Source organism: Lissotriton vulgaris, chromosome 11 (genome assembly GCF_964263255.1).
Source record: "Lissotriton vulgaris chromosome 11, aLisVul1.2, whole genome shotgun sequence".
Classification (NCBI taxonomy): Eukaryota; Metazoa; Chordata; class Amphibia; order Caudata; family Salamandridae; genus Lissotriton; species Lissotriton vulgaris.
In genome coordinates this window covers 212,316,668-212,341,712 of record NC_141699.1, presented here as the reverse complement: position 1 = coordinate 212,341,712, position 25,045 = coordinate 212,316,668, and positions in this window count along the sequence as shown.

Here is a 25,045-nt window from a genome sequence, read left to right as displayed (position 1 = left end):
TCACTCTGCACTAGTAGACATCACAGCATCACCTGACAGACACATCATCCTAGGGGGGATCTGAACATGGTGTTTGACTCGTCAGTGGATAGGTCGGCTCAACGTCACGCACAATCTGGGGAATTGTCGCAAACGGGGAAAATAGAAACTGGCTGACCTGGATCTTCATGATCTTTGGCGCCGGCTTCACCCTTCAGATAGGGACTACTCTTACTATTCACATGCACACAAGACATACGCCAGACTAGACTACCTGATGGTCACCGGTCCGGTCCGCGATCTAGCCACGGCATCTGAGATAGGTGTCCTCTCTCTCTCGGATCACGCGCAGGTTTCTGGGTTTCTGGGACCTTCGCTCTTCCGTCGGACCCGGCTCATCGCGGGGTATGGCGCCTCCGAGACGCTCTCCTGCACAAAAAAACAGTGGTGAAACGCATTATAGAGTCGATAGGGGAATTCCAGTCTCACAATAATAACACTGACACCCAGCTGGCGACCCAATGGGCAGCACTTAAGGCAGTATTGAGGGGAGAGTTCATCGCAATCTCTTCAGCGGAAAACAAAGATAGGCGGCTGAAAAGGGAAGAACTCACGCAAAAAGTCAGGGATCTTGAGCAGGTACATCGCCGCACGGGGGCCCCCAGGATTTGGAGGCAGCTGAAGGCAGCGAGGAAACTCCTGTCGACCCTGGACTTAGACAGAGCGGAATACGCGGCGCTACGTCTGAAACATGCTTATTACACGGGAGGTGACAGATGTGGTCGCCTATTAGCGAACAAACTCAGGGTGGCACACCAATGTCGTCGGGTAAAAGAGATTGCAGTTGGTGACGGGTTGACGGTCACCGACGACGCCGAGATAGCTGAAGCCTTCCGCCAATTCTACGCTGAACTATACGCGGGGGAGAGTTTGATGTTGCGGGAACCGGAGGCCTATCTGGACACGGTCACCCTTTCATCCCTAGCACCACAGCAGGCGGAGTATCTAGAACGAGAGATCCGGACCGAGGAGGTTATTGCTGCCATCTCTAGACTTAAGCATGGGAAAGCCCCGGGCCCTGACGGCTATACCACTCTCTTTTACAGAACATTTAGTACCACACTGGCACCCATTCTAGCCAGACTGTTTAACTCCTTCTCCGCCCCTGGGGCTATCCCCCCTGGTCTCTTGCAAGCCACGGTGTCGGTCATACCTAAACCGGGAAAAGACCGGACCCAATGCAGCTCATACCGGCCAATCTCCCTCTTAAATGTAGATCTCAAACTATACACAGGGATCCTTGCAGCTAGACTGGCACAACATCTCCCAGGTTTGGTGGAACCGGACCAGGCCGGCTTTGTGCCTGGGAGACAGACCGTAGATAACACCAAGAGAGTAGTACACATCTTAGAAAAGGCCTCCCGGATCGCTGGAGAGAGGATGTTGCTGTCGGTTGACGCTGAAAAAGCGTTTGATCGAGTGCACTGGCCCTATCTAGAATGGGTGATGGAGAAAATGGGTATAGGTGAGAAATTTCATTCTTTGGTGTTTAACTGCTACAAGTTCCCATCGGCGTTGGTACGGGTGAACGGTTGTAGCTCTAAGCGGTTTGCCATTGAACGCGGCACTAGACAGGGGTGCCCACTATCCCCTCTCCTCTTCGCTCTGTATATGGAGCCATTTGCCCAGAGAATACGGCAGAACCCAGATGCAACGGGTGTGAGGATGGGAGGGTACATCCATACAGTTAGCCTTTACGCAGACGATGTGATACTGACACTGGAGGACCCGAGACGTGCCTTACCCGCGTGTATTAGCGAACTTGAGGCCTTTTCGAAGGTGGCAGGATTCAGAATGAACATGGGGAAGTCAGCAGCGCTAGACATCTCTTTGACACCCGCAACGAGACGGGAGTTGCAGGGGCTTTTTCCCATGCATTGGTCGACACACCAAGTACAGTACTTGGGTATCCTGCTGGCTCCCACCCTGCAGACGATGGTGACTGTTTATTATGCGGCTCTGGCAAGAAGATCAAGGAGGAGCTGGGGAGATGGGGTAAGGGCACGATATCCTGGCTTGGCAGGATAGCGGCGATCAAGATGACTGTCTTGCCCCAGATCCTGTACTTGTTCCGAGCATTACCGCTACAGCCTCCCAAGGGTTGGATCCAGCAGACACAGTCGGACTTATCCCACTTTGTTTGGCAGGGCCGTAAACCCCGGATGAAAAGAGCTCTCACCACATTAGCTCCGGAATCAGGGGGACTGGGTATCCCAGACCTACGCAAATATTTTCAGGCATCGCAGCTGCGGTACTTGGTCGAGTGGAGCAGGTGGTAGTCAGACAAGCACTGGCTATTCCAGGACCAGGCGGTGGCGGGGCATTCCCTACAGGAGGTACCATTCCTGCGTAGATCACACCGCCCTCCGAACTTATACGCGTCTTATGTCACACGGGTCTCGCTGAGAGTATGGGATGCTACCAACAAGCACTATGACCTCACCCCGTTCCCCTCTCCGTTCACCCCCATTGTGGATAACCCGGACTTTACACCGGGGACAGAACCGGGAGCCTTCACGCACTGGCGGACAAATGGCTGCAGGGCACTCTTTCACCTGTATGGGGCAGACGGGGTCCTTCCTTTTCAGAGTCTTAAAGAGGACTATCAGCTGTCCGAAACGGACAGGATGCGATACTGGCAGGTACGACACTGGGCCCTACAGCCATAAGTGAGGGAGTCGGCAGACAGGAAACTACTTCCATACGAGAAATGGGTGGTGACGCCCACTTCAGACGCTAAACTCATTACAGATCTCTATAAGATGTTACAGCCCCCTCCTTCCCACTTTCATATCCCTGTCAGAGAGAGATGGAACAGGGAACTGGGTAGGACACTGAGCCATAAAGAATGGGACCAGATTTCGTATCGCGCAAGACACTCCGCTTACCACATAGGCCTCACCGAAACACTTACCAAGGTGTCCACATATTGGTACCACACCCCGGAACGGCTGCATGAGATGAATCGGCACATAGAGAACACCTGTTGGCGCGAGTGTGGGCAAATAGGTACACTGACACATGTCATATGGGATTGCCCACTTTTACAACCCTACTGGAAGGAGGTGATTGATAAGATTGATACTCACTTTGAAATAGAGATGCCCCGCCTCCCGGCTTATGTCCTGCTGGGTCTCCCTAATGGCTTAATGTATCCACTGAAATCCCGCAGGGGTAGGCAAATTGCCATAGCATTGGGCTCAGCGGTCCAAAATATCCTAATACATTGGCGCACGACCACTACCCCTTCCATAACGGGTTGGCTACACAGAAAAACTATCACTCATGATGACCGGGGAGGTGGACCAATTCGAGCCCCCTCGCGGCCATCGCACGCCAACACAATCTCAGCATAATCTCCTACGCCGACGACACCCAGCTGATCCTCTCCCTAACCAACGACCCCGCCGCCGCCAGAGCCAACCTGCACGAAGGTATGAAAGAGGTAGCCGAGTGGATGACGACCAGCCGCCTGAAACTGAACTCAGACAAGACGGAGGTCCTCATCCTGGGCTCCTCACCCTCCACCTGGGACGACTCCTGGTGGCCTCCCGCCCTGGGCACCGCACCCAAACCAACAGACCACGCACGCAACCTGGGCTTCATCCTGGACTCCTCCCTCTCCATGACCAGGCAAGTCAACAACGTCTCCTCGGCGTGCTTCAACATCCTACGCATGCTACGAAAGATCTTCTGGTGGATCCCCACCGAGACCAGGAAGACCGTCACCCAGGCCCTCGTCACTAGTCGACTGGACTACGGCAACGCCCTCTACGCCGGTACCACCGCCAAGCTCCAGAAGAGACTCCAGCGGATCCAGAACGCCTCAGCCAGACTCATCCTCGACATCCCACGAACCAGCCACATCTCCGGACATCTGAGAGACCTACATTGGCTCCCCGTCAACAAAAGAATCACCTTCCGCCTCCTCACCCACGCACACAAAGCCCTACACGACCAAGGCCCGAGCTACCTCAACAACCGAATCAACTTCTACGCTCCCAAACGCCACCTCCGATCAGCCAACCACGCCCTCGCCGCCGTCCCCCGCATCCGAAGAGCGACTACAGGAGGAAGGTCCTTCTCCTACCTGGCCGCCAAGACCTGGAACTCCCTCCCGACCGACCTGCGCCTGACCCAAGACCACCTCTCCTTCAGGAAGAAGCTGAAGACCTGGCTGTTCGAGCAGTAGCGGCACCCCCCCTCCCCCCAGCGCCTTGAGACCCTACGGGTAGGTAGTGCGCTCTATAAATGTCGTTGATTGATTGATTGAGGAGCTGTGGCAACCATTTCATGCACTCCTAGCTACAGAATTCAAGGAACTTACATGCCCGAGATACCTGAGGTTACTGAGACTTACACCACCGACAGAACACGCTGTTTAACAGTTATTGCACCGGGCAGAGTTGGCGAGGAGGGGCAGGGGCAGACATACACACATTAAACCACATAAGGCACTGGACGGGGAGGGACAGGAGGGAGGGCAGGGAGGGTGGGGTAAGGGTGGGAGTTGGGGGGGTTGTTCCACCGAAAAGGGAAGGGTATAGAGGGTTTGTTTCTATCCTTGTTCTTTAACTTAAAACTAAGCAAGCGGGAGCAAAGCCGAAAGGGCCCCCCTACAAGGCCTGGGGATCTTGAGCACTACTTACAGTTGGGCCCCTCGGCACACAGCACTGATTCAATTGCTTGAATGTTTCCTTATCTGTCTCTGTACTCTTTCAATAAAATACTTTAAACATAACAACCATAAGACAGAGTTGATTGTCTTTGTTTGCTTTTCTCCTATGTAGCTGTATGAATTTTTAAAGTGTTTTTGTATATATGTGTATTTATTGTACATTCAGTGGAATGTTTTTTAACTTTGTAATAAACAGCCTGTTTTTTTATATAATTTTTGTGGTATATAATTTTTCATTTGCAAATGTTTCACTATTTATTGATGGGGTTTCGAATTTTGAATGGTTGAATAATCTGAATGGTAGTTGTGTTTCATGATATACAAACAACCCTAAGGAAAAAATTCTGTTTTTACATGTGTAAATGTTTTAACATATATTTTCTAATTGAAACTATGAAAATAATAAAAATGAACACTTTTTTCTAAAACCTCACATGGCTGTATTACATAATTTATGTGTACCAGTCACCTTCAGGCAACTATGGATGATTTTGGGACTCAGGTATAGAGCCCTTATGATTATGCTATCTCGGCAGTAGCTTTTCTTGTTTTGGTTGTGTATTCTAGGGGGGAAGCGTCAGGAAGCAACGTGCCCCTGGGAATATGTGCGAGCAATGCATTGCTAATCTGAAGGTAGCGGACGTGTTCCCGGTCATGAAGGTGGTATTGTTGCTGAAGAGAGTATAATGTGTGGACCGTGCCTGCTCCCCAGACATCCTTAATCTGTGAGATCCCAATGAGGTCCCATTTGTCAAAACCTTTAGACTTCCATAGACTTCCCAACTTCTCCGAACTCCACAATGGGGTGGAGAGTGTGAGCCTCCCCTCCCACTTAAGATACCTGTTATCCACATGCCACACCTGAACGGCATGTGCCGTGTGTCCTGCTAGGGGGAATTGGCGAGGCCGGGCATAGAGCGCTCTAGTAAAATCGCCCCCTGGCACCGGCCAGCGGTCCATGGCGTATCCTGGGTCCCCCGGGTCCCCGGAGGGACCATAAACTGCATGATTCACCGCAGCCAACTATGAGGCCCAGTAATTGTTACGTAGTTCAGGTAGTCCTATCCCCCCATTGTACCAAGACAGAGTGAGTTTAGTGATGTGTGGCTTACCGTCCCACAAAAGCTGCCTCTGTAGTGCCTCTATTTCTTTGAAATTGGAGACCGGAATCGGGTCCATCGCATTTTGAAGTGCGTATAAAAACTGGGGAAGGGCCATCATTTTAAAAAGCACTGCTTTACCCAGAAGGGAGAGCAGGAGTGCCTTCCAATGCGCCACATCACCCCTAAATCGAGTCAGAGGGTTGTTAGCAAATCTTAATTTCGGATCAAGCGTGACATAAATGCCGAGGTACTTAAACCCGACCAGTTTTATCCATATTGGGCAAATATGCGGAATTATTGGCGGATCCCCTCTAAGAACGAAAAGAACCGGCTTTGACCAGTTGATTGCAAAGCCTGAGATATCTCCCAAAAATAGCAAGCACATCCGCATATAATGAGATTTTGTCCTCCCACTCCAGCGTCCAGCGCAAGCCACGAATCGACTGGTCCCAACATACCCAAGCTGCAAGTGGCTCTAAGGCTATGGCAAAAAGGAGCGGGGACAGGGGACAACCCTGTCTCGTACCCCTGCCAAGGGGAAAGTCAGAAGACTTTTGATTGTTTACAACTCTGGCCAGAAGAGGAGACGCACCCAGGTAATAAACTCAGAACCAAAACCCATCTTCCCCAAGACCTCGAATAAATTTGCCCATTCTACCCTATCAAAAGTCATGGTGGTGTCTAAGGACACCATTACCGCCGGCTCCTGAATTGTGGGGGACCTGCCCAGCACCCCATGCAGTAGGCTCAGATTGAGGGCTGTATTGCGACGTGGCATAAAACCGAACTGATCCGCATGTATCAGGAAGGTGATAACTTTGAGCAGCCGTGCCGCCAACAGCTTCGCCAGAACTTTGGGCTCGACAATCAGTAGAGAAATAGGTCTGTAAGATGAACAACACGTCTTAGGTTTGCCCGCCTTATGAATGACCACCATATTGGCCACTCGCTGATCATACAGAAGCTGTCCCATCTCCTTGCTCTCCTCATACATGGAACGGAGGAACGGAGCAAGCCGGTTGGCGCTCAACTCATACAGTTCTATGGGAATTCCGTACAGACCCGTAGCTTTCCCTGAGTTCACCCCTTTATATCCTGCGCCACTTCATCCTCTGTGAGCGGTGAATCTAGATATTTCTGGTTTTCTTCTGAGAGGGCGGGCAATTGGATGTCCCTGATCATTGCACTACTCTCAGACTCTGTATACCTCGCCACAGAAGTGTATATCCCACTGTAGTACTCCGCAAAGCTATCTGCCACCGCCTGTGGGTCTGTGATTTTACAGGAGTCCTCCCCCTGCAACTTCAACATCAGCCGCGACGTCCACTCTCCTTTCTCAAGGCAGGCAATCAGCTTCCTAGCCTTATCTCCATGTTCATACACTGTGCTCTGTGTCTTGTCCCTAACGAGGCCTCTAAACTCATCCTGCCGCAGTTTTAGTCGGAGAAGTCCCTCTGCCGTGGCTGCCTGAGCTACCTCCCTCCCCAATCTCAACACCTCCCCTTCTACCTTTTCCAACTCCGCCAGTCGTACCTTCTTCTTCTTGGCAATCAGGGATAAGGCCTTCCCACTGACCACCGTTTTATATGCCTTCCACAGAGTCTGAACCAAACCCACTGTTCCCTGTTTTCCTGAAATTACCTGTCCGTGACCTTTATCATCTCTTTCTTGGTGGCGGGGTCTTTCAGATGCCAAGCGCTAATGGGGGCAACACTGCCTACATTAAAAAAAGTCAAACTCCAGCCAGAGCCAAACTGGTGAGTGGTCCGAGATGCCTCTCCCAAGGTGCCGCACGTCCCGGACAGTGAAGACCTGAGCCGCTGGCACCAACAAGCAATCTATCCTAGATAGACTATGGTGTGCAGCAGAGACATGTGTGTAGTGTACCCCATTCGGATCGCGCATTCTCCAGCCATCCACTAGTCCCGTCATATCTAAAAAGTCGGGGAGCCCCCGCTGTGCTGGTCGCAGCACCCGGGCGGGCAGTCTATCCACCTCACTGTCTATCACTGCTTTAAAATCACCACCCAGCACAAGTTTGCCCAAAGGCAAAGTCAAGAAGATAGAGCCCAGATCACGGAATGTGTTAGATTGAAGACCAGGCGGGACATAAATGGAAACGAAGGTGACCGTCCTCTCCTCCCACTGTCCTGATATTCCAATGTACCTACCGCTCTTGTCTATCCAAGTAGCATGAACAGTCAGAGGAAAGAAATTCTTCACCAAAACACCGACCCCCCTCGACCCTGAAGTAAACCCTGCGTGTGCCACCAACTTATAGCCTCCCTTATGCAAGGCCAGGCAACGATTCCCTATGAGGTGTGTCTCTTGTAGCAGCACAACATCAGGGGAGTGTCTCTGAACAAACTGACTCACCATTCCTCTCTTAATCTTCTCCCCAGGCCATTCACATTCCAACTAAGCACACTTATCCCCGATCCCTGTCTAGCATTCAACATTGTGTTGTTATGGAAACAATACACTCACATCCTTGTCACCTGACGTTAAAAAAAAACAACAGAACACAAACAATCCCTTGGTGATCAAAATCGCAAGGTTTCCCAAACCCCATCCCCCCTCCCTGCATCCCTCCTCATGGCTTCCGCCCATCCCCAAATGGCCGTGTGCCTGTCGCCCCATAAACGAAACTACTGACTAACTAAAGGTAGAAAAGACCCTTTTGAGAAACAACCCCATTCTGCGTCCGTGCCCGCTCGTAGTCCCGGGACCAAACCCCAACAAATTACACGTGGGTGAGGCCCACTGCCTGGCATTTATCAAAAGTCCCAAAGATGCTGCGATCGCCGTCACTCCTGCTCCTGCGGTCCGCCAACACCATCATGGTGCTGTCTCTCTGGTCCTCTCGGGGTACAGCTTTCCAACCAGTCCGATGCCACCTCGGGGTTGTCAAAAAACATACCCTCCCCCCAGTCTCCACTTTCAATCGGGCCGGGAACATCATTGCGTATTTCTGTCCGATGTCTCTGAGCTTCTTCTGTACTCCAAGGAAACTTTGGCGCTGCATCTGGACAGAGATGTGTAAAATCTGGGAAAAAGGAAAAAGTGGCGTTTTCATATCTAAGGGGTCCTCCTGACCGGGAAGCCTGCAGGATAGCTTCATGTCCCTAACGTTTAACACCCTAGCATCATTGACGAGGGGCGGGCCCTGGCCTGGACCTTCCCCCCGGCACTCTGTGCGCCCGTTCAATCGTAAAGAAGTTGCCAGCCACTTAGGCTTAAGATGGTTAAGGATGATGTCCTCGGCGAACAGGTCTGGGGCCGGGCCCTCTGACTTCTCAGGAACACCAATAATGCAGACATTATTACGTTGAGCCCTTCCCTCACATTCATTCGTCCAGCTTCTGATTAGTCAAGGCGCCAGAGGTCTTGAGGTCTTGCACTTCCTGCTGGAGTTGTGCCACGTCATCCATCAAGCTGGCGGTCTTGATATCTAAAGATTTGACTTTTTCACTTGCCTTAGTGAGATCCGCCCTTATAAGATTGACCTCGATGGTGACAGCGTCTAGCTTGTTGTCCAGCATCTCCATTTTTTGTCCCAAGGACGACTGTACCCCGTCTATCGCCGCCATCATGTCGAGCAGCGTTGGCTCAGCTGGCGGGCCAGCAGACTCCCCTTCTATCAATTGAATCCGTCTCGAATCCGGCGGCGGCCCCCGAGGCATTGCGTATCGGTCAGGCTTATTGGTCTGGACCTGACGTGACCCCATGGAGATTCTTGACTGCTGCCTATTAGCATCGGATTTAGATGCCATCGCGAATGTCTCCTCTGTGGATCCTGGGTCACTCCACTCCGCCCAGTCACAGCAATGGTATACAAATTACTCAACCAGGGTAGCAACGGGCAACCTAACAGTGCCCCCAACCGGTCTGGGCCCCAAGACTAGTCGCCGGGCGGTCTCGATAGGAAGTTGCAGTCACCAACAACTAGCCAGACTTCCAGAGCTTAGATCCTCGGCCACAGGGGAATCACAGAGTCAGAAATGCGCCGTCACTCTTATTTCGGACAGCTGCATCGAGGGCCACCATGAGCGAGCCGACCGCTACGCCCACTAAAGGATGTCCAGAGGCCACCGCAATGCCTCACCCACTGGAGGAGATGGCTCCGCGCTCCAGAAGCTCAGGAGAGGGGCTCGATAAGGGGGGGCCCTCCTCCATTCAGCAAGCCCCCAGAAGGATCCACCCCGCCGCCTTCGCCCTGCACACTGTTGTGTGCCCACTCAGGGACCCAGGAACACAGCTGCCAGGCGGGTCCGCGACAAGTGACAGGTGCACGTCCTACCCCCGGGGGCCCCAGCCGCCAACCGCCAGCACACTCTCAGGGCGGGCCCCGCAGACAACAGCTCCGTCTCTGAGGACAGTAGTTATCAGCACACTGCCCCTATCGCCTCAGGACCGGACGGCTCCCTTATTGGGCCACAGAGGGGGCGCAGCACTCCCGACGATCTCCCGGGCCGGACAGACAAATCGGGCGCCCGTCACCGGGCACACACACCAGGGGCTCAAGATATATGCCTCTGTGTTCTTTCTTTGCTGCGAAACGCATACACTTTGCAACCGCTGGGCCTCTGCGGTGAAGCCGCTCACGAGCTCCCGGGCAGGAGCACACACCACAGCCCCCAGTGCCGCCTCTGCTCCACTCACAAGTAACCGGGCGGGGGGCAACACCTCAGCGCACTGCGCCGCCACTTTTTCAGCTCTGTTCACAGTCGGCAGGCAATCCGTACCGGGGCCCAACCACTTCCGGTCTGCGGCCCCGATGTTATTACACTTGTGGCCGGCTCACCCTTGGACTCCAGCCACCGGCTTCAGCCAGCTTACAGGCCGCAAACTACAGGAGACGGAGCTCCGGCCCCCGATGTCTTAGCGGGGTCGGAGTTGCTGGAATGTGCACCGCGCACAATCATCCAACGAACGGTGGGGTCAATGATCAGGAGAAGTCACAGGATGGTAGGGCAGGTGGACAGGTCTGGTGGAGCAGAGCCTTCACGCGGCCATCTTGTACCAGCGCGTAGCTCCTCCTCACCTGGGATTTTTAAATACTCAGACAAAAACAGACACACCTACACTTTCGTCTCTGTTTTGAAGGTCTTAAAACATGGTTATTTGACAAACACTGTGTTTTAAATACTCCTCACAATCTGCCTTCCTTTCCTTTCCACTGTCCCTTAAGCCCCACTCATGCACTGCTTCTCTTATAATGATTAACATGATATGCCAGTGTGATTGTCAGAAAATCTGAAGCTCCCCTCCTCACCCCCTCCCCAGTCTTACTGACCAAGCTACGCCCTGCCCGGATGACCACTCAGATGAGTAGAAAGTTGAGCGATATTCCCAGAAATATTAGTTTTTTGGATGATGTTGCTTTTCTGCACTGTAAGAATTGTGTTCATTATCCCAATTAAATGTTTTGTCTTGCCAATGGTTTGAGGATACAAATGAGTTATCTTGCAGTATTTGATCGCTAGCTGATTAGTATATTCAAGAAACTCCTTAAACCTGTGAGCACTTGCCTAACATTCATCAGAAGCTGTATTGGTGTGGTGTGTCCCCGGAATATATCTCATCCTGAATGGTTGCCTACACAGACTCATCTCTATGGTTAAAACCATTGATCTCTGCCAACTGTAAGAAGGCCTTGATCCTGCCTGGTCCTCTGTGCTCTTCCATCTCACCATTCTCTTACTGTGGCAGGCTATTTTTGTCTGGAGATGTAGTGTATGGGACTACCTGCTTTTTATAGAGACAGTACCTCCGCTTCCTCTGGAACCAGAGAAATATCCAATATCCATTCTTCCTCAAGGGGGATTCAACATAGTGTTGCTTCAGGTCTTCTCAGGAAGCACAGTCTCCTCCACAGGGTATTCCCTGGTAACAGAAAAAAGAGCAGGCCCCTATGTAAGTGACCGTGATTCCTGTAGCACCCTTTTTATTCTTTTATTGGTTCTTGGATTCATCCCTATAGCCATTTTCCCTATTCTCCACTTCTTTATCTCTCTCTCTGCTGCTGGATGGTATACCAAGAAACATCGGTCCGATAGTCGTAGGGGATTTCAACACTACGTTTGAACCTCTGGGTCTTGATGATCAGTGTTTCCTGGAGGAGGAAGACGCAAAGTGGGGATTACCTATCCTCACTACTGAGCCTATAAAAAAAGTGGACTGGGGCGGCTATCCAAATGAAGGGGATGTGCATGGGCCATCAACTGCGAGCCGCAAATGGGCGAACACAGTCTGATAGGATGGGGTTGACACCTTTAACAATGGCCTTAGGTCCAGCTGTATCGATTATTTGTTGGTGAGCCTTTCATTGTGGCAGTATTTGGGGGACATGGTGGTAGTCAGATGCCCCGAAAGCGATCATGACCCACTTACAGCTACAATGGTGGGGTTGTTCGGAGAAGCTCCATCTAACAAGACAGAGGCAGGGGCTAACGACCTGGCACTGTCTAATAACACTCGCCATCTTAAATGGAGTAATGTTGCACAACACCCGGAAACAGTGCTAGCTATGAATAACGAGGTAGATAGGATACTGGAAGTATGGAGTAGTAGCGAGGGAAGCCAGGCCCCATTGTCCCTTATAACCGCTTGCCATACCACGCTTTTTGACCATAAAAGTCTTTTTTTGTAAAACTATTAATCCTAAGAATAGTATGAATAAGAAAGCCGAAGGGTGGTTTAACGCAAAATGTCGACACACACGGAGGGCGCTAGGTGTAGCTTTAGGTGCAGGAGATCCTGAGGGAGTAAGGTTGGCACGGGCCTCCTACAGAAAAGCAGTTATGGAAGCCAAAAAACTTTGGGACCAAGCTAGGTGGCAGGACCTCAAGGAAACGTGCAAGTCCCGGAATCCTCAACTATTCTGGGATGTGTTTAAGTGGGATAGGGGTGGGTGTGCGGTCATGTTGCCAATCATCTGTGGGTTGAGCATTTTAAATCCCAGTATGCTTCTTTGGTTGATGAGCAGAACACCCTCCTGTAAGGTCATTCATTTTATACTAGTGGGATATTTACACTAGCGGATGTGGATAGGGCACTAGATACCATCACACCAGGTCGTGCTCCAGGAGCCGATAGCATCCCTGCGGATGGCTTTACAAGTTACAAGTCTTCCTGGCGTTTGTATATTAGACATCTAGCAAACGCAATCGCCTGTGGTGCTCCAATTCCGGCATCCTGGAAGGGGGCGGAGATAATTCTAGTTTTCAAGAAGAGTGACAAAGCTGTAGCAGCAAACTATAGGCCAATTAGCCTTATAGACTCCATCCAAAATATTATGGGGAGACTGATCTTACAAAAACTTCAGTCATGGATGGACGATGAGAATATCCTTACCCCACTGCAGGCAGGCTTCAGACCGCTCACAAGTACTATTGACCAGGTCTTCCGTTGTATTAATATTTATTGGAAGACCGTCATTTTGGGGAAGGGGGCATTATACGCGGTATTCGTGGATTTGAAGGCAGCCTTCGACTTGGTGCCGCGATGCAGGCTGAGGTGTGTTTTAAGGGAGATGGGGCTGTCCCCAGAATTGCTAACTCTGATCGTCTGCCTACATGAGGGTAACCATGCACGGGTTCGTTGGAGGGCCAGGGGGGTGGTTACCGAGTCATTTCCCGTAAAAAGGGGAGTGCGACAGGGCTGTGTGCTCGCACCGACCCTGTTCTCGCTCTTCGTAAACGGTCAAGTCAAGTCAAGTCATAACATTTATATAGCGCACTACATACCCAGAGGGTTTCAAGGCGCTTAGGGAGGGGAGGTGGATTATTTGTCAAATATCCACGTTTTAAGCTGCTTTCTGAACGCTAGGTGATTCTGGGTGAGGCGGTGTGGCCGATTTCCTCTCCGAGGCAACTTCCGACGCCCCGTTGCTGGCCGGTGTACACATACCCATTCTCATGTTTGCAGACGACACCTTAATTATAGCAAAAACACCTAGTGGTCTGCAGAAAGCCTTGAGCAGGTTCGAGGAATTCTGTTCAAATCGGGGGCTAATAATCAACATGACAACAACAAAGTTCATGACTTTTAATGAACATAGATCAATTCGGGGAAATATATACATGGATAAAGCGCCTCTTGAAAAAGTGGATGCTTTTACGTATATGGGGGTCATGCTACAGGCTGATATGAAGTGGTCAAATCAAACTGACGTGGCCCCGAATTTAAGACTTCCCTCTCCAAACCTATGAGTCCCTTGTTAGAGATCTATAGCATGAAGGGTTTAGGCTCCTGTCTGTATGGAGCTGAGCTATGGGGGTTCACGGATGTCTCTACTTTAATTGCAGCTGAAAACTCATTTTTACATAAGGTCACAGGCGTCCTTAAAGTACACCTATGTGCCCGCTACTGCTTGATCTGGGGAGGAAAGCAGTATCGGACCTGGTGAAACTACGCCCCCTTTTATATTGGCGGCGATTGTGTAGTACGGCCGAATTATCTCACTATGCCATGGGTCTTAAAGTTGTAATGGGTAATGATCGTTTCCATAAGGTAAAGTGGCATAGAGAGATCAGATTGCTGTTAGAGAACCTGGGTCTGAGTGAATTATGGAATGACCCCCTTAATGCTATTTTCCCCTCAAAGAGGATCCTGAAGGAGTTGTCTTGGGAAATTATACGGGTTTCTGTATGTTCCAATGGCTCAGTAAAGCATCTGACTGGCCGGTTTCTAGAATTTAAGTCAACGCCGGCCCTAGAGCAGTACTGGGATGCCATTGAGAAACCATTGGATAGGAAGCTGTATTTTCAGCTGAGGGTTGGCACCCTTCCTGTTAGGGAATTTACTAGTAAATGGGCAGGGCTTGCCGATACTGTATGCCCAGGGTGTCAAGATAGGCGAGAGATGATCAGTCACCTGTTGTTTTTCTGCCCACTATTCATATTTTATCTTCATTTGCTCGCATTGTCTGCATCTATCACGCTTGATTTAAAAGGCGTGTAGAGACTTCCCTTGTACTTCAAATCGCTTTCTGTACCTCTCCCCCTGCCCCCGGCCAGCTCTCGGCCGAGTGTAGACGCCGAGGGCCAGTTGTTTCCAACTTTGGTGGCCATATTGGGTGGGTGCTGGTGAGTGACGCGCTCTAGCAGCGGTCATAAAGAACAGCCATGACTCCGCGCAGCGGACGCGCTCAGCGGACGCGCAGGACCTGCGCCGGAGTCGTGCCAGAGTCATGCCCGTCTGCGCCCAGACGAGCCTAGGGCCTGCCACTCTGCCGATTTTAGCAGGTACCCCTCGCTCTTATTCTAGAGATGCTTTACTTCGCCTGCGCTCCTTACCACCTTTACATTGTACCTCATTTAACACGGACCCTTTACCTTTTACTTACTGTGCCTTATGCCACCCCCCTAACTAAGTAGCGGTAAAACACACACTACGCCTAGGTCTCTTTAATTGTAGATCCCTTCCCAGGCATTCACTCGAGGTTAATCTCCTCATTTTGGAACAGGAGTTAGACATCCTGTTTCTAACAGAAACATGGCTTACGCAGGGCTCAGAAGCAGATATGGTTAACGCGCTTCTTCCCGGTTTTCTTATCCTTTCCCAGGATCGACCGGTGGGTCGAGGAGGAGGCGTCGCCATTCTGTATAAAAACTCACTGACCTGCAGAACCCAGAAAGGCGAGGTGGAAGACTGTGAGAGCTGTAAGTTCTCCTTCCAAATCTCGCCTACTGTTGCAATGTCAGGGCTGTTAGTTTATCGCCCCCCAGGAAACATCGGAAATTTTACCAGTTCTCTTATGGAAACGGTAATGGTTTGTGCTGCTTCTGCCACAAACTTCATTACCCTGGGAGACCTCAATCTCCACTTTGATGACCAGGAAGACAGGTTGGCGACTGCCCTCCTATATGACCTGAAAACGTATGGGGTTGACCTCATAAATTTGGAGCCTACCCACAACAAAGGCCATCTGTTAGATCCTATCTTTGCAAATATTTCCATCTTGAAAGCAGCCTCCCCTGTCCCCCTGCCATGGACGGATCACTTCCTGATCCCTTTTACCTGGGAAACTGAATCTGAGAGCACCCCCCCTTCTAGTGTTGGTGCACCAGATAGACCTTGGGCCAGGCTATCAGTAGAAAATTTCTCTCGTAGCCTGGAAGCCTCATTTCCACTACTTCCACAGGACCCTGTCCTAGCTGAAGCAGACTTCTGTAGGTGGATGTCGAACACTCTAGACGCCGTCCTCCCTAGGAGACCTACAGGAATAAAAGAGAAAAGATTACACACCGCCCCTTGGTACACACCTGAGCTGAGAGTTATGCGGAGGGCATGTAAAAAATTAGAGCGTGTCTGGAGAAGAAACTGGGAAGTAGCTAGTAAAACGGAATACCGAACGGCAATGAGGAGCTATAAGCTCTCCATCCGGCAAGCTAAAACTCAGTTTTTTGAGGAGAAAATTAGCAATGCCTCCAACTCCTCAAGAGAAACTTTCTTGGTGGTCAAAGAACTTTTGAGGGTTCCTACACCTTCTGCTCCCATGGAGAATCTGGAAGTCAAATGCAATAATTTGGCAGAGTACTTCCATACAAAAATTGAAAAAATTCTTATCTCCTTACCCCAGCCCAAGATAGGACCGGAGCCGTTGGAGGATGAGGGTCCTCTTCAGACGATCTTGGAATCCTTTGGGCCAGTCACTAAGGATGAAGCACTTAAAGCCCTATGCTCCATTAAGAGTGGCTCCCCTCGGGATGTTGCCCCCATGAGGATTCTTAAACAGGTTGCCCCTTCCATTGTGGAGCCCATTACCGAAGTCATCAACGCCTCATTAGGCGCGGGTATTGTCCCACCCAATTGGAAGAGCGCAATAGTGAAAGCCCTCCTAAAAAAAAACACCCTAGACCCCCTAGATATGGCAAATTACAGGCCCATTTCGCTCCTTCCAGTGTGCTAAGAAGCTCCCAAACAGGCTTTCGCCCGGGCCAAGGCACTGACACCGCCCTGATGGCAGTCACGGAGGAGGCACACTGCATTCTGGATTCGGGAGGATCAGTGGCAGTGATCCTCCTGGACCTTAGTGCAGCGTTCAACACTATTAACCATCGAGTGTTACTCCAGCGACTGTCAGACGCGGGAGTGAGGGGGACAGCGCTGAACTGGCTCAGGTCATTCCTCAGCGAAAGATCTTTCCAGGTTTGGGAAGGGGGCGCACGATCGGCATCCACCCACCTCCATTGTGGTGTGCCTCAGGGCTCCTCCCTGAGTCCTACACTATTTAACGTGTACATGGCCCCCTTGGAGGATGTGGTGGCTCCATTTAACATCAAGATAGTGAGCTACGCCGATGACACCCAAATGGTGTTCGCCCTCTCCCAAACCACGGACAACTCCCAGACACTTCACGCATGCCTTTCAAAAGTCTATTCTTGGATGAGGGACTCAGCACTAAAACTGAATGGGTCCAAAACGGAGATAATGCTGATGGGACCTAAAACTCCCTCTCTCCCCTGCTCGGCCTGGCCCAGCTGCCTTGGACCCCCCCTGAACCAAAGGCTGAGATCAAGAGCCTGGGCATGTGGTTGGAACGAGATCTCTCCTTCAGAACCCAGGCCTCTAAACTAGCGGGTGTCTGTTTTGGTCTCCTCTGATCGGTACGCAAGGTACTACCTTTGATCCCTTTTCTATCTCGGAAGCTCTTAATCCAGGGTCTGATCATGTCTAGGTTAGACTTCAGCAATGCGATCTACCTCGGTGCCCCTGAGATCACTCTGAACAGACTCCAACTAGTTTAGAATGCGGCAGCACGAATGCTATACAACATCCCCATGTCTTGTTCAGCTAAACCAGCACTGAGGGCGCTACACTGGTTGCCAATACGGGAAAGGGTGAAATTTAAATCCCTTTGCCTCGCGCACAAAATCTTGCAAGGCAAAGGCCCTCCCGTCCTTCAAAAGATGGTGATCCCGTATAAAGCCAGTAGAACTTTACGCTCAGATCAGCAACATCTGACTGTTGTCCCTAGGGTAAAAAAGACCCGATCGGGAGGAAGGAGATTTTCCGTCAATGTTGCCACCCTTTGGAATGCTCTCCCTCTATGTCTTCGCGCAGAACCTTGTCTTCTGCGTTTCCGAAAACAATTGAAAACGTTTCTCTTTTGTTGATCTCCTCTGCTTCTTCTGTTACACTCTGTTGGCAAAGCGCTGGGATGCTCTAGGGTAACCGTGCGCTGTACAAAACCGATTTAATAATAAGTAGCTATAGCCAAGTTTTTGGGTTGGGCCTGGTGTATTCGATCTAGGGCATCTTCCCAGGCCCCTCGTAATGTTGATGATTAATGTCACCCCGAACTATTAGTGATGAACTGGAGTTATGAAATGTGAATGGCCTATGTTGTGTCTCCTATTGAATTTGTTTTTAAGGAATTATTAATGTATTGTCATTGATTTTCTTTATTCGACAGTTATCGAATGTTTAATATCTTCTTAAAAAATGTTAAGGTCTGGGGGGCTTATTATCAAGGGGGTTTATCTCTGCTTTTTTGGCTTTAAAAGCCAAGAAAGCGGAGATAAAATTATCTCCCTATTACCTAGCTGTCGCTAACGCCAGTTAGCGACAGCTAGGAGATAGCGACCATCTTGGGCCCCACTTTGCATGTCAGTGATATATTTATCACTAATGACATGCAAAGTGGGCGTGCCAAGATGTTCATCGCTATCTCCTATTACCAACTTTTGGAGATATTCGTGCTAAGCACGAATATCTCCAAAAGCTAACACCTGCCCTGAGCAGTTCTTAGCCATGTTATCCAATGGGAGGTGAATAACATGGCTAAGAGCATTAGCTCGATAATGCATGAATATCGCTGACTTTTCAGCGATATTCATGCATTGCGGCGATGTTTATCGCATTTGCGATAAACCTTGGTAATACAAGGTTTATTTGCGGTAAAAATCGCCGCAGCTCAGCTGTAAATTTTTGTCTCTAACCAAGCAATAGCGATAATTATCGCTATTGCTTGGTAATATGCCCCTGGATTATTTATGCTTTAACCTGTTTTTTTGTATGTATAGTGTGCTTTTATGACTAATCTGTCGAATAAAGCTATTTGAATTTATCTCCCTCTATCTGTCCCATTTAAAACAAAATTTCTTCCTAACTCGTAGCATTCCGCATGTATGAAAAAGCTGAATTGTGTTTCCCTCCAAAAGTGATTAATTCTTCTTATTTTTTCTGCCGTTTGTCTGACTCAGAGATGCGTCTGTTGCAAAGACTCAAGGAGCTACAAGTGATGGCAAAGGTGGCTTTATTCGGTCTCACAGGGGTAGTCAATGACAGTATTCTCCACTCCGCCACATCTGTCTAACATCCCACACCCAGAATGTTTGGGTACAAGCCTGCACAAGATACCACACTGTCACTTGTTCATGGAAGCTCCAGACAACCATGGAACTGGGGACAATGCAAGGAACATCAAGAAAGTAAGATACATACATGACTGAGTAAACCACAAGGAATGCCAGGTAAATATGACCATGACACAACATCAGTCAAGCCTATAAAGGACTGCCTATATATGCAATTTAAGCATGAGGGCAGGCATTGTACAGAGAAGAGAAACATCTAAAAGAGCCTGTTGCAGCTCCGATGGGATTTGCACCGGTGGAGATCTTTGGTGAGAAATTGCTCGACCATGAATTTAACTCTTTCGGCAGGATTAACATCTTTACTGTGTAGAGCAACTGAAGAGAACCAATCAGGATCAAACATTGCATGATAAGAGCAGTTTTTGTCTTATGCCCAGCCATCGCACAATGGAAGACTCTGCTGCGCTTGTGAAAGAATGATGCATGGTGCAGTGGTGTAAATAGCCATGCTGCTACCTGGGGCCCGGGTGCAGGTAAGAGCGGAGGGGGCGGCTGATGGCCGACTTGCTCTGGGGGGATGGTGGTAGCCGACAGGCACGACTCCCACCTCCCTCGAAAACAGTGCCCCCCCCCCCCACCTACGCCACCGACATGATGATGAGTGTGCTTTTAGAATATGTGTACAGGTTCATTATTCTGCTCTCCATGGAAATCATACAGATAAAAAATAACAAAGAAACTAAAACAATAACGGAACAGTTCTAATTAATTCACACTGTTAAACGTAGCTCCTTTAACAAGAAAAAGGAGAAAAGTGCACAGAAGCCAAAATAAAATTTCATGTTAGCATGTGCCATTTAAACTGAGGCCTACATTAACTATAGTCAACTTTAACGGGAAAATCGCATTTTTTACATGAATGCATGCAGTGCAAATTAATATAAATGTTGTGCAAAGCATAAAATAATGACAGAGCATCACCAGCTCCTCGCTCTGATGACTCGGAGAGTCACCACACAATACATTCATAAGTCTCCTGGTGACTGTATTTCATATACCAGTTGTTGACTTCTGCTGTTAACGGCTAGACTCCGCGAAGCCCCTTAACTTCTCATAAATGTGACTCTGCAATTCCTCAAGCTCCACTTCTTTTCTTGTTTCCCATTTCTCTCTGTCACTAGTGCTCCTTTCTTGTATTTTTCTATACTCCTCTCAGTCATTAGTCTAATTGCTCTTATAAAAAGAAACAAACATTTGCAAAGATAAAATGATTAATATGGGGGTCAATATAGTCCCTAATTGTCCACCGACAATTCCATTAAGCCATCTAACAACTGCTGAAAATCCTATCCCTATTGCCTCACAGGCAATTGGGGCTTCCAACTCCTTCTGCCCTTTAGAAACATCTGAAGTAATTTTAATAAACTTGTTATTGTTTTTATGGCAGTAAGCGCTCCAGCTGTATTGGTGGCAAGTCGACCCACAAATGTAGAAAGCTTTCTAATCTTCGACCTCATTTATAAAACTGCTCCTACAGAAGAAATTATAGTGCCAAAGATGTCACCAACTAATTGAAAAGCACCACATTATGTCTTCCATGAAGCACTACTCCCTTGTTGTCTATCTCATCTACATGATAAGCCTTAGGAAACACCAAAGCAAGGTGGCAGCTAACTATCCAATAAGTTGGAAGCTGGAAAAAAACATTCTTTCCACAAAACATAATAAACTCCAGGAACAACAGGATCCTTCCCAGAAAATACCTGATCACTCAGAAGATTAAATATCTGTACACATTCACTTCTGCCTACCATCCGAAGATTTCTAACTCATTCCTTCCCATAAAACAGCGCTTTCCCTCTTTTTGTCAATCTAAGTTCAATTTTGGTTGCATCCCAGCAGCCTTTAGCTTTCCTTCCTCCTTTTCTCACTCACCCATGATTTCTCTCCATGCCTTTAGCTCACTTCCTTCCCTTCTGTCTTCCAATGTTTCAATAAAATCCATCTTAGGTCTAGATAATTTACATTTAATTGTTTCCTTAAGAAAGCAGGGAACGTCCACTTCTATGAGAGGATTAAAATGTTATGTTATGTTATGTTATGTTATGTTATGTTATTTGGAGTTTTATTAAGCGCTCAGCTACTCGAGCCGAGTGTCCCGGTGCTGTCAGACCCAACATAACACGACCATGACAGTAGAGGAAGATTATTTGCAGAACAGCCACGTTTTAAGCTCTTTCCTAAAAGACAATAGATTCGCGCTTCTTCTTAGTGACAGTGGCAGTGCATTCCAGGACCGGGGTGCAAGATATTTAAAAGAGCGACCCCCCAATGCGAGCGCGCCTAACTGCCGGGACAGTGGCCAGAGACAGGGACGCAGAACGTAACGCTCTGGACGGACAGTGAAATCCCATCCTCTTCTTTAGGTAGCCAGCACCTGAACCATGGAGTGCCCTGAATACCATGGTCAGTGTCTTAAACTCGATATGTTTCCGTATCGGTAGCCAATGAAGGGATTTCAACAAACCCGCAGCGTGAGACCTCCGGCCAAGGCCAAAGATTGCTCGGGCAGCTGAATTCTGCACCACCTGCAAACGCGATAGGAGATACTCAGGGAGGCCGAGGTAGAGCACGTTGCCATAATCGAGCCTGGATCCTACCAAGGCTTGCACCGTACTTTTCCTGTGGGCAACGTATAGGAGAGAGAGAAATTCCATGAGCATTTTTAGTATCCTGAAGCATTGTCCCACCCGACCCAGGATCTGAGGTTTGAAGGTCAGACCGGTGTCCATCTTAACTCCAAGATTCTTAGCCATCCCAGTATCGGCAGAAGGAGGGTACATAGCTGCCGGCCACCAGGACTTCCAGCAAGGGTTCGGTGGACACCCAAAGAAGAGGACCTTTGATTTGTCTGAGTTGCATTTCAGCTGGTTTAGATTAAACCAGCCAAACACCGCACCCAGGCAGTTCTTAACCTCTTCAATGCTAATGACAAGGGTAACTCGTCATGCACAGCCCATTCATTTCAATGGAAATCTCATTATATGGGCCTGATTCCAATAGCGTCCAAGTGGTTAATGAGATCTCCATCGAAGTCCCTGTTCTTACTGCAAGTGAAGAGAAGCTGGGTGTCATAGGCGTAGGAGACAATCTGGGCACCATAAGACTCAGCCAGCGCCGCCAAAGGGGACATATAGATATTAAAGAGAGTGAGGCTTAAAATCGACCCCTGAGGGACTCCCACCTCCAAAGGCGGCACTGCAGCCGAGTACGGAGGGGCCCAGTCTGTCTGTTGACGGTTAGAGAGAAAAGACTCGAACCACCTAAACACCGTTCCCCTCACCCCAATCTCCAAGAGTCTTGCCAAGAGACGGTCATGAGGAATGGTGTCAAACGCCGCCGACAGTTCTAACAGCACCAACAGTGCCTTCCCTCCGTTGTCCTGGACCTCCTTGATTGCTTCCGACACTTCCAGCAGTGCCGTCTCAGTGCTCATGTTAGCCCGAAAGCTGGACTGGGTGTAATGGAGGACGCCGTGAGACTTGAAATGGCTTTTCATCTTCTCTATATATCCAGCATTATAATGTGAAATTCCTATATAGAGTACTTCATTAAAATGCAGATCAAAATTAGAAAAATAATACTCGAAATGACCTTTCCGATAGAGAATACTAAAAATGATAGGGCCGGACAGGGATAAGGTGAGAGGCAAATGATGATATGTCACCACCCTTGACCATGCATGACCTGTGGGTATTTACGCAGAAGATTGAAAAACACATTGTTGGAATAATTTCCCTCAGAACCATCTCTGTGTAAAATCTTCCTATTAAATCTACATTATTCTTCTAAGCGTGTAGAATAAGGTGTAGCTACAGTGGAAGAATGCTCAACAGGAGAGTTTAAGCCCATTAAAAGACCAACCATGAAAATGACTAAGACACAAACCTCCACAGTTACTATCCTTTTACAATTGTTTGGTGAATTAGACTCTGTGGTTTAGCTTGAATCAGACTTCATGGCTTAATGTAACACAGAAAAGCAAAAAGCAAAATCTACTTGTTGTCTTCTACTTGTGCAAATCATCAGGGCACTGATTAGTTAAAAAAAAATGCATGCATATGTTCAATTATCTTCAGAAGATATCCCTAACCCGACATCAGCTTCTTCTAATAATGGCAAGCCTACTCTTCTATTGGAGCATCAGCCCGAAGAAGTTTTATACGTTTCAGCAAAGTTTCAGTCTGTCTGTACTGTTCCCTTGTATTGAACCAGTAAAAAATCAATCACTCTTCACTGTAGTAGCCCTATTCATGGAGGATTTTCGAGCACTTTCGGCTCCGAGTTTTCATTCCCAGTTTCTTCAGCTTGTTTCACGGTAGCTGTGTTTGTATCATTCACTACAGGCTCAGCACTTATGTCAGGTTGACTGTGAGAGACTAGGGCACATTCTTCTCCCTTCTGGTAATATGGGGTGCTCTGGAGTTTGAATCTTCAGATCAGTGGTTGTGGTCACCACTTCTTCACCAGCTTGTCTAATTTTTCGATTGTGAGAAGCATGTACCCAGTTTGGGAGGGCACTACACTTTACAGCAGTGTTCATCACAACCATGACTTGAAAGGGGCCACACGAGTGGAGTTCCAAGCAGTTCTTCTGATGTATTTCTTCACCAAGACCTAAACGACTGCCCACAAGACATGGTACTGTTCTTGGCTTGGACAGGGAGTCACCACCTCAACCTGTTGAAAGACAGAATGTACTATGTCTGCCAGTCCTTTGCAGCAGTTGAGAAACATATCATCTGTAATATTCACAAGCTCAGCTGCAGGACCGGAACAAAGTCTTGTGACTCTCCCAATCAAAATATTGTGGTGGGGGCAATCCTGTATCCAATCAAGAATGCTTTGAAGACTCATCATCACCAATGGAAGGGCATCAGGCCACTTGAGGGACGTGGACGCACACACTTTTGCAAGTTGGAACTTTGGCATCTCTTTGATCTGTTCGGCGATGCCGAATACCTCTAGCCTGTAGCTCCAATTAATCCTTTGATCCACCTGCAGTGTACACACAGCATAGCATAATTGCATTATTAAAATGTGTTCCATGATCTGACTTCAGAGAAACTGGTAAGCCAAAATGATTAATTAGTTCCCTCAATGAGAGATTGACCACTGTGAGACTGTCACTCCTCCTAGTCAGATACACTTACACCCAATAGGAAAAGATATACATTACCTCTAAGATGCAACAAAGCCCATTGCACATGAGCATCTCAATAAAGTTGAGTTGTATGCAATTGAAAGACCTCCTGATCTTCCTATATTGCTCATTGTAACAACCATCCTTCTGCCTGCATTTAATTGATGGTAAATTATTACAGGAGTGTGACCCATAGACCACGTTGGGATCTGGGTAGAAGGATAGAATAAACAGCCAATATTCCAACTGGTGTTATTGTAGAGACAATTAAACATGTATGCAAAAAGCATTACTTGAGCGAAAATAAGGAGACTCAATTAGTTTTTAAATCGTGCTCATAGCAATAGTATTTGATTTGGAGGTAATGATTCAGGTGAGCCACTGTGGGGGCTGCGCCATTTACTGCGCTGTGTAGTCATTGTAATTTACCTTTGAGCCACATTGTTCGTCTGACTCACTGTATATATTATTGCACTCTCACACTTTGCGCCATTCATGCTGTCTACAATTGTCTACAATTGTCACTTGAGCCGCCACTTGTGTCACTTGCACATACCGAGCACCAAGTGCAATTCGGGTGTCTATTAATTAAATTTTTGTACAGTGCTGCTACAACTGTATTCTCTACCTTTGTTTAAATTATACGATGCTATGAGCACAATTTAAAAACAAATTGAGTCTCCTTATTTCCGCTCAA